We start from the raw sequence: 14,200 nt of genomic DNA on the forward strand, positions 1-14,200 counted from the left end.
CCTTATTTGAAGGGACAGTCCCTTATTCCAGCGCCATGTCCTGCTGCTGTCCCTTATTGATGGATGTCCCTTAAATGATCTCCCTTAAATTTCAAAGGAAGCAGCTCCTCTCCCTCCCTCCCTGATGGCCAGGGAGGAGGGAGGCTCCAACTGTGTTGCTTGCCTGTGTTGCTCACCCAATAAGAAGTCTAAGAACAACTGGGGGATGGAGCTTGCATGCCTTGTGTGTGGCTAGTTAATGCAAGCTGAGGGGGGTTTTGTTGCACGTGCTGCTGCAAACTTTGCAGTGCAAAGCCAGGCTGGGGAGCCATCTTAAGTTGAGGCTGCATAGGCCTTGTGGTACATGTGATTCAGATTCTATTCAGTTGAACCTCTGGTTACAAAGTTGGTTGGACAGTGTTCTCGAAGCTACCAGCATGGGTTTGACCAGACTGCAGGAGGACAGGAAGACTGGAATGCCTGGAACAGGTGAGGCTGCAGGTGCCTTATTTTGGCTGCTGGTCCCTTATTTTCAAGGCTGCTGGTCCCTTATTTTCAAATCTGTAAGTTGACAGCTATGTATTTAGCTATGTATTAATACCATGAAGATAAGCGAAACAAAGTTTGTCTGTCTTTACTGAAGCCAGAGTCAGTGACATGCAGCTCCACACATCCATCAGTCTGCTGCACATGGAAGAATGACCACCTCATATTCACAGGGAGAAGTGTTTGTCTTGAAATAGCCTCTGTAGCAAAATATCCTCTCCAAATTTTACCAAGTTACCATGTCTTAAGATTATCAGCCAGGGAAGATTTCACGTTCATGTCCCATGCAGGTTCTGGAATTTTACCGTATTTTTCGCAGCATAGGACACACTTTTTCCCCTCCAAAAATGAAGGGGAAATGTGTGTGCGTCCTATGGTGCGAATGCAGGCTTTCGCTGAAGCCTGGAGAGTGAGAGGGGTCGGTGCGCACCGACCCCTCACGCTCTCCAGGCTTCGCACACCTCTCCGCAAGCAGCGGGAGCCCAGCGCTGGGCTCCCGCTGCTTGCGGAGAGTTGACAGCATGCTGAAGCCTGCGCGCGCTGAGATCAGCGCGCCCAGGCTTCGCGGACCTCTCCGCAAGCAGCAGGAGCGCTCCCACGGCTTGCAGAGAGCTGCCTGTTTGGGGGCTGGGGTCGGGGGAAGCTCGAGCTTCCCCCGCCCCCGCCCCAGCCCCGCGCCTGGGGGGGAAATAATTTTTTCCCCTTTATTTCCCCCCCAAAAAACTGGGTGCGCCCTATGGTCCAGTGCGCCCTATGGTTCGAAAAATACGGTATATTTCATGAGGTAGCAACTGCTACACAGTTTGGAAAATAGCTGAGTTTCCCACCATGTAAATAAGGTGTTTTGCAAGCTGAAGAATAAGCGATTTGGTGGATAGCAAACTAGTAGTAGAGCTCTGTGCTGTAATAATTCCTTCTGACTGGTTACACCAGCTAGAGAATTATAAATCTAGATGAGCAACCCATTAACAGGCCTTTTCAGTGATGGCTCACAACTTGTAGAATGTTCTCCCCAAGGAAGCTACTTTAAGGTGCCAGGGGAAAAAGTTTCATTTCAGCCAGGCTTTTCGCCTTTAGCTTAGAAAGTTTTAGATATCATGACCTTCTTTTGTGGGTGGGATATGTTAGCTAACATTTTATGTATGTGATGGGGGGGAGGGGCTTTTATTCCATTTTTGTTTTATGTTAGTTTAAATTTATGTATTATATTGTAAGTCGTTGTGAGTTTACTTTTTGTAAATGAAAAAAGCAACCAATACGTGTAATTAGTAATAAGAAATCTGTGCCGCTTGAAGCATCACAATCCTGTGTTTATAAAGCACTTTGTATCCTAAAAGTAATTAATAAGTTATTAATAATTCAAGCAGCATCTGAGAACCAAGCAAAACTCTCTCTGGAAACTCCCAACCCTGCCTAGTCCAGACTTAGCAGCAACGAATCTCATTTTAAATCCATATGCTTGGCTTAAAAAATTAATTCCATTTGCCCATAAAGAAGTATACAGGACCAGCCTTAAATAACCTGATGCCCTCCTGATGTTCGGAGGCTATAGATTCTTTTGGCACTTGGAGGGTAGCAAATTGATGAAGGCTGCCCTGGATCACAATTCAGGCGTTTTCAGTATCTGGCTTGTTGCCCGTTAATAATTGTCACAAGGCCGGTCACGGGTTCAATGTTGTATCAAAATAAAGTTGTTCTGCAATAAGTCGGCTTGCTGAATAAAACACTGGGCTGCACCTTAAAGGTAAAGGTAAAGGTACCCCTGCCCGTACGGGCCAGTCTTGACAGACTCTGGGGTTGTGCGCCCATCTCACTTAAGAGGCCAGGGGCCAGCGCTGTCCGGAGACACTTCCGGGTCACGTGGCCAGCGTGACATCGCTGCTCTGGCAAGCCAGAGCCGCACACGGAAACGCCGTTTACCTTCCCGCTGGTAAGCGGTCCCTATTTATCTACTTGCACCCGGAGGTGCTTTCGAACTGCTAGGTTGGCAGGCGCTGGGACCGAGCAGCGGGAGCGCACCCCGCCGCAGAGATTCGAACCGCCAACCTTTCGATCGGCAAGTCCTAGGCGCTGAGGCTTTAACCCACAGCGCCACCTGCGTCCCGGGCTGCACCTTACATCATTGCTTAGGGCTGTTTTCCAAGTTACTTTTCTGCATTATGTACGGTTAAAACACATGTGAGAAGGCACCCAGAAAATGGGTATGCTTGTTTGTAAAGAGAGAATTGTCCGAGTCTGAAAATATGTGTTTGGCATACGAACTGCCTTACACCAACTCAAGACTGTTTTTGTGTATAGCCCAATATCTGAGAGGCAGCACCCTACCGTTTTCCTAGCCGTGCTGGTGAGACCTTATAACTGGAGGTTCGAGGGACTGAACTCAGTTGGATGCGAAGCATGTGCTGTACCTCACAACTGCGGCATGCACCTCCAACATGCTACGTGCTTGTGTCTGATTCTTCATGGAAGAGATCATAGTTCAGGGTTACCAAATTGTCTTGCATGTACAGTGGTACCTCGGGTTACATACACTTCAGGTTACATACACTTCAGGTTACAGACTCCACTGACCCAGTATTAGTACCTCAGTTTAAGAACTTTGCTTCAGGATGAGAACAGAAATCGTGCTCCGGTGGCACAGCAGCAGCGGGAGGCCCCATTAGCTAAAGTGGTGCTTCAGGTTAAGAACAGTTTCAGGTTAAGAACGGACCTCCATAATGAATTAAGTACTTAACCCGAGGTACCACTGTATAAGGTCCAATCCTAGTCATGTGCCCTACTTTACCCAGGTCAGCCTTATTGAAAGGCTATTTGAGGACAGTCCCACATTTGAAGGTCCATGTGGTTAAATTCCAGTTAAAAGCAAGGGCCTTGAGGGTGTCCATCAGTAGTTAGGACCTCTAGAGGACATCAAGCAAATACAAAGGTCACCTGGGCACAGTCTTACCCACTATGACAATGTCTATGTCTATTTATATATAACATTTCAATTTAAATTATTGTAATTGTTTTAAAGTTTCATCTATACTAGAGCAACTAGAGCAAGGTTTCCCAGACTTGGGTCTCCAGCTGTTTTTGGACTACCATTCCCATCATCCCTGACCACTGGTCCTGCTGGCTAGGGATGATGGGAATTGTAGTCCAAAAACAGCTGAAGACCCAAGTCTGGGAAACCCTCAACTAGTGTATGCACATGTTATGAAAATCTGTTCTCTTTGCCCTCTTCCTTTCTTTTTTGGTAATGTGTCAGTGACCACTCTAGTCCCTCTCAATTTAAGCACTAGAATCCGCAATGATAAGAATTTTGGGTAGCAGGTCTTAGGGGGCCAGGTCTTGATCCTTGGAAGACTGGGCTAGATGGATCAGTGTTGTCCCTGCTTCCACATATTTCATGGATGAGCAGCTCATCAGGATGGTTTTCAGAGCAGTTTTGGAAAATAAACATTGTGAGACAGCTTACTCAGCTATTTCCTGTGACTCCTACAGACTTTGTACAACTGTGATCGTAACAAAGGAAGTGATCTTCCAACTCAAGTGCTGGCAGACAAAGTAAATGTGGATTCAAATTAGTAGCAATTACTCATACTATTTAATATAATTTATTTTCAGCTGTAGCACCTTTCCACAAACATTTAGGGTAGTTTACAATTAAAAAAATACAAAAAAATATGTAAAACTACAGAGCAAACTAAAATTGACTTTTAAAACTCTAAATAGGAGTGGTAGTATGTATGGCAGCTTAAAGTTTTTATCCTACAATATCCTACTGGAATAAACTATCTTCACTGTCCCTAAAAGCAAGTAGCACTAGAGCAGGCATCCCCAACCTTTGGCCCTCCAGATGTTTTGGACTACAATTCCCATCATCCCTGACCACTGGTCCTGTTAGCTAGGGATCATGGGAGTTGTAGGCCAAAACATCTGGAAGGCCGCAGGTTGGGGATGCCTGCACTAGATCCAGGTGGACCTCCCTTGAATGGCTGTTCCAGATCTTTGGCACCACAGCTGAAAAGGCCCTGTTTCAAATGCTCATCCAGCATGTTTTAACAGCAGGAGGAACTGAAGCAGGGTCTCCAAAGATGAGCAAAGTTGTCAAGCATTTCTCAAGATGTTTTAGTCCTAGGCCATTTGGTGTTTTAAAGGTCGAAACCAGTACCTCGAATTAAGTCCAAAAACAATCTGGAAAACCAGGGAAGCTGTATAAGATTGCTGTACTGTGATATGATCAATTGGCTCTGGTCAGAACTCTGGCAACTGTGTTTTGAACCAATTGAAGTTTCCAGAGCGTCTTCAAGGGCACTCTCACACTTCACATGTGTCGAATCTAGCAGTGGCTTAATGACTGAGACAAAGACCGATTTCTATTTTAAAAAGGTGTCATTGGCATATAAGACAAAGAGGGTGAAAAGCACTCCTAGCAACCACTGCCACTTTGCAGGGCCAGATCGCAAGAGCATTTCCAAACTGATAACCAGCTGCCCAGAGGCATGCAGGTTGCATTCGCCAGAATAGTACCCCCATCTTGTGTGAATTAAGCTTCAGCTTGTTCACCATCGTGACATCAACCAATGCCAAAATGCAACCAGTTTAGGACTTCCCCAGCTTCACCGGGATTAGAAGACAGAAATGAGAGGTAGAGCTGAGTGTGATTTGCATAGTGACCTAGACCGCTGGTGGTATGCATTTTTTAAAGGACCACTTGGTATAAACTGTGCAGTGTGTTTTGCCTCACACTGGCATTATGATAGAGAAGTATTGTATTACATTGACATAGCTCTTCGGGCTTGAAGGTCACAGCTCTCTTGTCATGACTTCTCCGTATTATTGATTTGACTGCGCAGTTGACTTTCATGTGCACCTCATTAAGATGAGTAATTGTTTTCCAAGTTGCAAGTGGAGGTGCAGGTCTCTTCATGGTATAATTGCATGATTTACCCTGAGCAGCCAGTGGTAAGAGAAATGTTTTACAGAAGATCCAGCTGTGAGTTTTCATTTCTTCAGGAACGGGAGGCGGGACTAGAAACCAACCTAAAGCCAGGCAGGGCATTGATCAGACCAGAAATGATGTAGAGAGCAACACAGCCCTGCAGACAGCCTCGTGGAAATATTAACTGGCAGAGATAACCAAGAGGAAATGCTCAGTGGCAGAGTGAAACCATCTGTCAGATTCCGAACAGTTCTTCTCAATAAGCAGAAAATGAAATCGAGAAGGGATTGCGTTTAACGGAACAGCGGAGCCTTGGGATATTTGTACACAAAGTAAGTTTTCATCCTCCAGTAATTATGTGTTTATTAGTACGATAACTAATGCCATTTGAAGTGCTCTTCAGTTTGGAAAGGGGGGGAAACGAGCTTATCTTCTCTGTACTTCCTCTGTACTTTAAAGGTTTTAAATATACGTTAGACATGCGACCAAGTTTATCATGAAGTTGCTTATTTAAAACAATTGGCAAACAAGCTTTTGAATTGCTCATAGTGCATGTTGTAGAGTGGTTTTGATGATCTTGTTTGAGAGGCACCTTCTCTGTGGTAAAGACTTATTTTAGAATCAGTCATATTGGCAGTACTGATTAGGAGCACACCTGGTATATAAGTAATGAAAGGGGAGAATATAATCTGTCTTTGGAGGGTTGAGAAAAATTGTATGCTTATCCCATATTTATCCTGAGATAAACAAGAAGAAACTACAAACAGTATATCAAAATAAATCCTATCCTTTCTGTGCTTATTGATAATATGGCCATTAAGAAGAATGTCTCAAGTGAGTTTTGAAAAGAATAAATGTATGTGGTCCAAAAGTATCTTCAAAGTTTATGTGCATCCAGTCTTCGAAAGACCTCATGCTTTTCTATATTTTACTTATTTAAAATATTTTATTTTGCATTTCAACAAGGTTTTCAAGGTGATTGTTTTTATATTTTCATAAGTGAAACTGTGACATGCCAATTGCCAGCCACCTAATTTCTAATGGCTTGAGATGAGGGTGATAATAAGAAGCAGAAGGTGCTTGCAGTTACCTTATGGAAGACCTTAGAAATTGGTTTTATTTGGCACCAAACAATCCTGCTACAGTTTTGCACAGCAATGACACTTTTGTTGCGGTAGGTTTCATGCACTATCTGCTCTCGGCCAGAAGTGTAAGCTTTAGCTGTAAACTCTCCTTTTTTATAAAAACAACAACACACACACACTCTCAATGTTATGGCCCAATATGGATGACAAAACATTGTAGCATGTGTGGGAAAATGGCTGCAGTCCAATGTCTGGAATCATTTATCTTCTGGTAGAGTTTGGAAGATGACTGTTTTATGCATTTTACAGAACTCCCCGCTGATTGATGTCATTTATTTAGGGGGGAGGATGCCCTGTTGTTGCGAACAGGGATGAATGGGGTGGAGGGGGAATATCACCCTCTTGGTACTATTTAACTATCAAACAATAATAGTAGCAGCAGAGTGGGTTGCATCCTGTCCAGTGTCCCTGATGCACTTCTTTTTTAAAGCTTTTGGCACATTTATGTTTAGTTTTTGACAGTCGCATAGATCTATCTGATCACTTCTTAAACATAAAACCCTTCTCTTTTTCAGCTTTGGGAACTGCTGAGCCAAGGATAGGGGTTCCTATCTTTTTCACTTAAAGGGTTTCCCTAGAATTGCTGCTGATTTTATTGTCAAGATTGGTGGGGAACAGAAACAATGGTGCATTCGTGCAGTTTGTGTTCACTGTGTCTTAGCACTTGTCCTTTGCCCGCCAAGACATTTCCATTCATTTTGCCAGGATTTAGTAAAGAGGTTGCATCATAATGTGGTTGGCACACATCTAAATCCCATGATAGTTTGGCCGTGTGCTACATGCAGTCCTTAAAATTACTAGAGTTTATATGTGTGGTGTTGTTGTTTTTAATGGTTCGGCAGGGGATTTAGGTTTTTGATACATTAGTTTTACTCAAGAGGAGTCTAAGGCTGACTACACACTATACTCTGTGTGCAGAACACGCCCACTTCTGGTTTGGGAAGTGGCGTACAAACATTGGCCACAAAACTCTTATCTTGTGGCTATCTTGAGGTCTATCTACCTTTGTTGTTTCTTAGGAAATGATGCATTTTGATGCTTTTCACCTTCAGTCCTAATTGAGACAAAGGACAACCTAGCTATTCTGCAAGCCCAAGAAAGCAGGCTGATAATGCCAATTTCTCTATCTTCCTGTCAGCATGCTTTTGATACTGTGCATGCCTCGAAATCATTTGTTCCCTTCTCCTAGCCCCCTCACTTGGCTATCCATGTCATACGTTGAAACTGATATTTGCTGTACGCCACCTATTTCCTCCAATCTTGACTTTGACGTCATTGGCATCAGATTGCAGGCTGGTGAATGAATGGGCCCTGTGTGGTACATGCATATGTGTTTGCTAATTAGATGGGCTGTTTCTGTATTCAGAGCCCCCTTTCCAAGACAAAAGGTTGGATTGATTTATTTTCCATTTTTGACTGGAAGTCACTTCATGGGAAAGCCACTAACAAGAGAAGCTAGAAAGGGCATTTTGCACAGATAAGTTAGCAAGGCAGAAATGCAAGGAAAAGAGGAATAATGGAACATTGCTTTGCTCCATCCTAGATTGTTGTCATTGAGGCTTTTCAGACGGGAAAAAGAATCTCACCACATACAAACCCCATCTGTTTGTTTCTTCAGAAAGGTTCTCCTAACTATAATACTTTGTTCGCCTTTCACATATTTCCGCTGCTCTGGAAAAGAAGCTGCAGCTATCTCAAGTAGAATTAGCCCACAACTATTTTATTTTAATCCTAGGTTGCTAAGCAGAAGTGCACAGGCTTTGGGTCCTTCTAGCCTTTCTTATCAGGTGAACAATTATCAAGCAAAGGCTGGAATGTTATTTTAAAATATTGTAAGCTGTAACTGTAATGTAAACTTTTTAGTCATATGCAATCTTCCATTTAATCATTTCCGGTGTGAAAGACAGAACTCTGGCAAAGACATCTCATAAAGTTTGCCCCTACGTATCTTAGGGCTATACATTTTTTCCACTGGACTTTTATTTTTTACATTAACTTGTAAAGAAGGCTGATCGCCGAAGAAATGATGCTTTTGAATTATGGTGCTGGAGGAGACTCTTGAGAGTCCCAAGGACTGCAAGAAGATCAAACCTATCCATTCTGAAGGAAATCAGCCCTGAGTGCTCACTGGAAGGACGCATCGTGAAGCTGAGGCTCCAATACTTTGGCCACCTCGTGAGAAGAGAAGACTCCCTGGAAAAGACCCTGATGTTGGGAAAGATGAAGGGCACAAGGAGAAGGGGACGACAGAGGACGAGATGGTTGGACAGTGTTCTCGAAGCTACCAGCATGAGTTTGACCAAACTGCGGGAGGCAGTGGAAGACAGGAGTGCCTGTCGTGCTCTGGTCCATGGGGTCACAAAGAGTCGGACACGACTAAACAACTAAGCAACAACAACAAACTTGTAAATTTAATTCCATAAAAGAGATCGTCCCTGTTGAACTCTATGAAATGTCAAGTAAAGTTGATATACCAATCTTTAGTAGTTGAAATAAGCTGACGAGTAGTGAAAAAACATGCAGTAGATAATATTGCTACATCCTCCCCATTAACCCCAAGCAGCGAGAAGTTTCAGGGTCAGTGCTTACCTGAGTCTGACTTCCTTTTGAAGGAGAGAAGCCCGGAGACTTACAGTGATTTTCAATATTTGGATGTATTTTCAAAAATACAAGCTGAGTGTAGATGGATTCATATACCTTAAGCATTTTATAGGCAGCAAGACAATTGCTTTGGTGAAGACCACCCCAGAGAAACAGCTTGGCACCCCTAAAGGTGTCTCTCCCCACTTCAACTCTCAGTTCAGCTATCTCTGCCCCTTTATGTGTCCCTGTCTTCTTATTCTAATTTCTTTGTAACAATATATAGTGTATGTATAGCCAAGCACCTCAGTATAATGATATGAAGTGGCTAGTTTCCACGTCCAGATTTATTCTATAAGGGCTTAATAGGCTGCTGTCATTCATTTAAGGGAATCTTAAGGACCTGGAATAGCTTTCTGGAAGTCTGGAGGCCCTCAGAGTCCAGACATTCAGGTACAACTTCCGACATGCCTGGACCTGGGCCATGTTTGCTAGGGAGTCATAGTCCAGCAACAGCTGGTGGTCTGATGGTCCTCTACTCCTGATCTAACATTGCTAACTCTGATTGGTGGCAGCTGTCAGATGTTCTCAGGCAGAGATCTTCTCCCCAGCTCTATGACTTGGACCTTCTACATACCAGGCATCTGCTCGCTCTCTCTCAGAGTTGTGGCTCATCCCCATCTTCCCCTGAGTGATGCTCAAAGATATATACACTTGAAATTGTATTGTCCAGATAGGCAGCAACACAACAGATGATCTCTTTAGCTCAATCTGGGTCTCTGAATATACAGTATGCAGTTCTATAAGCAAATTGCATGAATTATTCATTTTGACAAACAGATGTTTTCATGAGTAGGCTCTCTTGGGAATCGCACCAGTGTATATAAAATGTTATAACTAGCTCTTGTGGGAAAGGGAAAGGGAAGCAGTTTTTTATGTCTGGTATGGAGAACACTTGTTTGGAACATAGCCTTCTATAGCCCTCATCCTAGTTGCTTCTTGGATGAAGAATAGTGAAGTCAGTCCACTACCTTTTAAACGGTTTACAAATTTCTATAAAAGACCAGATCAGTATTTTGTGGAAATATCTTGGCAACCCCACCACCCTTTTAGTTGACTCAGCCAACAGCCGCTCATTGTACTTCTTTAAGCTTCCTGGCAATACTGCCCTACAGAACCATAGATTTTTTTGGGTTCATAATGATATGGATGAGCTCAGTAAGTCTGACTATAAAATCTGGAGCAAGTCCCCTCCTCACTATAGCTAAACATATTAACCATTTATACCAGAGTAATTTGAGATTGCTCAGTGTTTGAAGATCACAGGCTAAGACTGCAGTCTTACGTATTACTTGCACACAATATGTTTTTGTGGCACTCATTTCAGCTGCCCGCGCAGCAAAATTCTAAGCATGTTCTTTCAGAAACAAATTCCCCTATGTTCAGTGAGTATACTTCCTATTAACTGTTTGGGGTTGTTGCCTTTAAGCTTAAGCCCATAGGTCTAGCCCTAAGCTGCTTTTCCGTGTGTCATGTTCCAAGTTATTTCAAGTGGACTGTTCCACAATGCAGGCATATCCCATCATTGTTGGTCCCAATCAAGATAAAGTTAGTCATCTCTTAAGTCCCACTGAAAGCAATGGAACCTGGAATTAGTCTGAGGGTGAGAATTGTGCCAATCCTTTGGGTGTGGGCCTCTCACACGTTATTTTATACATACATTGAGGAGGTGTGTAGAGCAGTCCTCGCCATGTAATCTTTTTTCAAATGAGTTTCTGGATGTCTTCTTGGCTTTACACAAGTCCTCTACGTTGCTCCTCATCTTGCCTCTCTCCCACCTTTCCTAGCTAGTATACCCAATATATGCATGCCTTTTTCTCTTTCCCCTCCCTGCTGTCTGATGGGCTGTTGGTTGCCCACTCCTGCCCTCAGTATAGATTACAGACCAGCTGAGTCTCCCACTTCAGGTGAGAAAGACTCCAGATTTTGGGACTGATACCCCTTCCTCTTGCTTTGAATTCTAATGTCCAGCTGCCTTTGTTCTTCTCAGTTCCACCTTCATTTGGTTTCCCAAACAATATTGTTGACAATTCATGTGATCCAAAGCTGGCAAGGGCAGCGAAACGATTTGCTTTGATCTACCAACGCAAGAGCTATGTTTGCAAGATCAAAGTCAACTGCTTTGCTACGCCACTCAAGTCCTGGGCAATCCAATAAGCACTTTGCAAAACAGCTAAATACATTTAATACAATAATGTACTTTTTAACCCGCAGAATTCCTGACTCATTCATCACATCCGAGATTTGGGTTAGAGGGATGGCATCCATGCAGACTTGAGTTCGGGCCGCGTAGCATATGGAAGAGGAAGTAAAACAGGAAGGACACAGGCAGGAAGAGTGAAAGGGTGGGCAAGTGGTCATTAAAAATGCATATATTAAATGAAAGTTTGTTTTACGCAGAGGGACGTAATACCCAGAATACACACACGCGGACATTTCTTGGAAATTAAATATAATAGTGTTTTCTTAAGAACATTTAGCTGAATTATAAGAATTGTCGTCAGGGGACAAAACCCACATTCATTCCATTGTATGCCTTGGGCTTGGACTTGTGCATCCCCTATGTGGAATGTTTGGTATTTGGTGCTTTGTTTTTGTGGATGGCATTAGTGGGGAAAGGTTGTCTAAAAAAGCAACTCAGGGGGATGGCAAGTAGAGACAAAGACACCATTACGGAGCCTGTGGTTTTAGCGAACTGTTTATCATGCTAACTTAGAGATTGTAGATTCAAATCATGTGGCACACAATTCTGATGAAAACAAATCAACAACTGGTTTCCTAGCAAGGAAGATATGCACAACATTGCCCTTCCCTTTCAATTAAGGGAAGTCCTTTCTGGGATTTATTGAAGCAAACTTCAATTTAGACACCTTCCTGGCCTTTAAAGGAAGCATCATTCCAACAACCTCCTGAAGTTCTCTAAAGAAAAGTTACTCATGGGGCTTAATAATTAGCAGATAAACGGGCAGCATTATTAGTTTCAGTAACTCATGGAGGGGAGGGCAGTATTTCATGCCTAAGAGGACCACCTCTGCCTCCCACTTGTGTTTTTAGACTGGTCTGTGTTGTTGATCCCTTCTCTGTTCAGTTATCTGTGTTGAAGCACCTAGATTGTGCAGAGAAAGGTAGGGAGACTTCAATGGAATCCACAAGACCGCCCCTCTCCCCTGGCAGCAAGGAGGGCCAGGAGTCGCAGGACACTACATAGCTCCAAATGAGCAATTTGTTCTAATAAAGTTTGGGAGCAGATTGGGCCTTGTTAAACCTCCCCCTCCCCACCAGACTAAGAGTATAAGTAGAGCCTGCTAGATCAGGCTAATAATAATTATAATTACAATAATTTATTATTTGTACCCCACCCACTTCCAACAAAGATTAAAAATATATTAAAATGTCACACATTAAAAACTTCCCTAAACAGGGCCAACTTCAGATGTCTTCTAAAAGTCAGATAGTTGCTTATTTCCTTGACCTGATGGGAGGGCGTTCCACAGGGAGGGTGCCACTACCAAGAAGGCCCTCTGCCTGGTTCCCTGTAGCTTTGCTTCTCGCAGTGAGAGAACCGCCAGAAGGCCCTCGGCGCTGTCCCTCAGTGTCTGGGCTGAACAATGGGGGTAAAGACGCTCCTTCAGGTATACTGGCCAATGGTCCATGTAGCCCAACATACTCTTCTCACAGTGGCCAACCGGATGCCTGAGAGTAAGTCTCATCCTGTACCGACTGAGCTATTCCATAGCCTCCTCCTTAGTCTGTCTCCTGAACCACTGAACCAGGGAGGTACTGGGGAGGCCATACAGGCCCTGCTGACTGTCAGCCTCAGTGGACTACTGCTGTCCAACAGAAGGTTCAGACCCCTGAACTGGGTCTTCAGCCTCTGACTCAAGACATGACAGCAGCCTGATAAAAACAGTAGCTCCGGGGGCCATGAGCAAAGGTAGCAGTCAGACCCCCCCCCCCCATCTGTAATTCAACCAAGACAACTCTGAGTCATTTAAGCAGGATAGATATTTTTTAAGCAGCCTTGTCTGTCCAGTGTTCTTATATACAGTAGGTGTATTTATTGTATCATTCCTACTCTAGAACTACTCAGTGAGGTTTATATTACATCTCACAGTGGGCTGCATATTCCTGTCAATTGCATATGGTGAGGCTTAGCAAATCCTAACTCTGCAGAAAATGGTACCCTCCAGCAAGTAAGCAAGCAGTGCTACAGGGAATGCCAGTCATACAAAGTGCAGCAATTTCCATAGGGGTAGTAAATATAGTGGTTGTTAAGCAGATTTTTATAGAATTGGTGGTGGATTCATGGGAGGGGAGAGAAGATAACTTTATCAAACCCACAGAAAAAGAAATCAGAAGGTACATGCCTTGGAAAAAGTATATACCTTCATTCCAGCAGCAGTTACTTCCTTGTGATGTAGGCAAAAGCGGTATTCTTGCATACACTGCATTATATGCAGTACTCAGCTACATTAGTAAGGAAACAGTTTTTTTGAATGTGTTATAAACATGCAACACCAGATGGTGCCAGAGAGTAAAAAAAAATTCTATGCGGTTTTCCATAGCGTTTTCCCCCCTTTTGTTATAATGATTTAATTTCCGACTTATTTATAGTGTTTTTTTTCCTGCGTGTAGATCCACCCCAGGTTATCAATTAGACCAGTTGTGGGAAACCTTTGGCCCTCTAAATATTGCTGAAATACCACTCCCATCAACCTCAGGAAGCATGGTCAATGGCCAGGGGTGATAGAAGCTGCAGTTTAGCAACATCTGGAGGCCCAAAGATCCCCACACCCGAGTTAACACTACACAGCTGAGTAGTCACAACTGTAATATACATTCCATTTGCCTGTAGCCTGGTCTGATTTTTAGCTCAGTGTTTTGGCCATTACTTGCTTAAGTGTGTGTGTATGTTGTTGGCATCTGTCTTGAGAGACAATGGAGTGTGCCTCTGGGGGTGAAG

General features: G+C 43.5%; 2 protein-coding genes across 8 annotated transcripts in view; one reads left to right on the top strand and one right to left on the bottom strand.

Annotated features, from left to right (window-relative positions):
* LOC310843240 (cilia- and flagella-associated protein 337-like) overlaps positions 1-14,200 on the bottom strand; it is a 1,288,916-nt gene that overhangs the window by 592,768 nt on the left and 681,948 nt on the right. The window lies entirely within an intron of this gene.
* Positions 1-14,200, top strand: part of STARD13 (StAR related lipid transfer domain containing 13) — a 231,072-nt gene that overhangs the window by 152,718 nt on the left and 64,154 nt on the right. The window contains exon 1 of one of the 7 annotated variants that reach the window (XR_014563564.1): positions 5,394-5,784. The exons of 5 other annotated variants lie outside the window; for them this stretch is intronic. The gene's annotated coding sequence lies outside the window, so the exon portion shown is untranslated. Of the gene's footprint in view, positions 1-5,393; positions 5,785-14,200 lie in introns of those variants that run through there. One more of the 7 variants, XM_083736125.1, reaches the window with a different exon arrangement.

Source organism: Podarcis gaigeae, assembly GCF_964106915.1.
Source record: "Podarcis gaigeae genome assembly, chromosome: 4".
In the NCBI taxonomy this organism is placed as follows: domain Eukaryota; kingdom Metazoa; phylum Chordata; class Lepidosauria; order Squamata; family Lacertidae; genus Podarcis; species Podarcis gaigeae.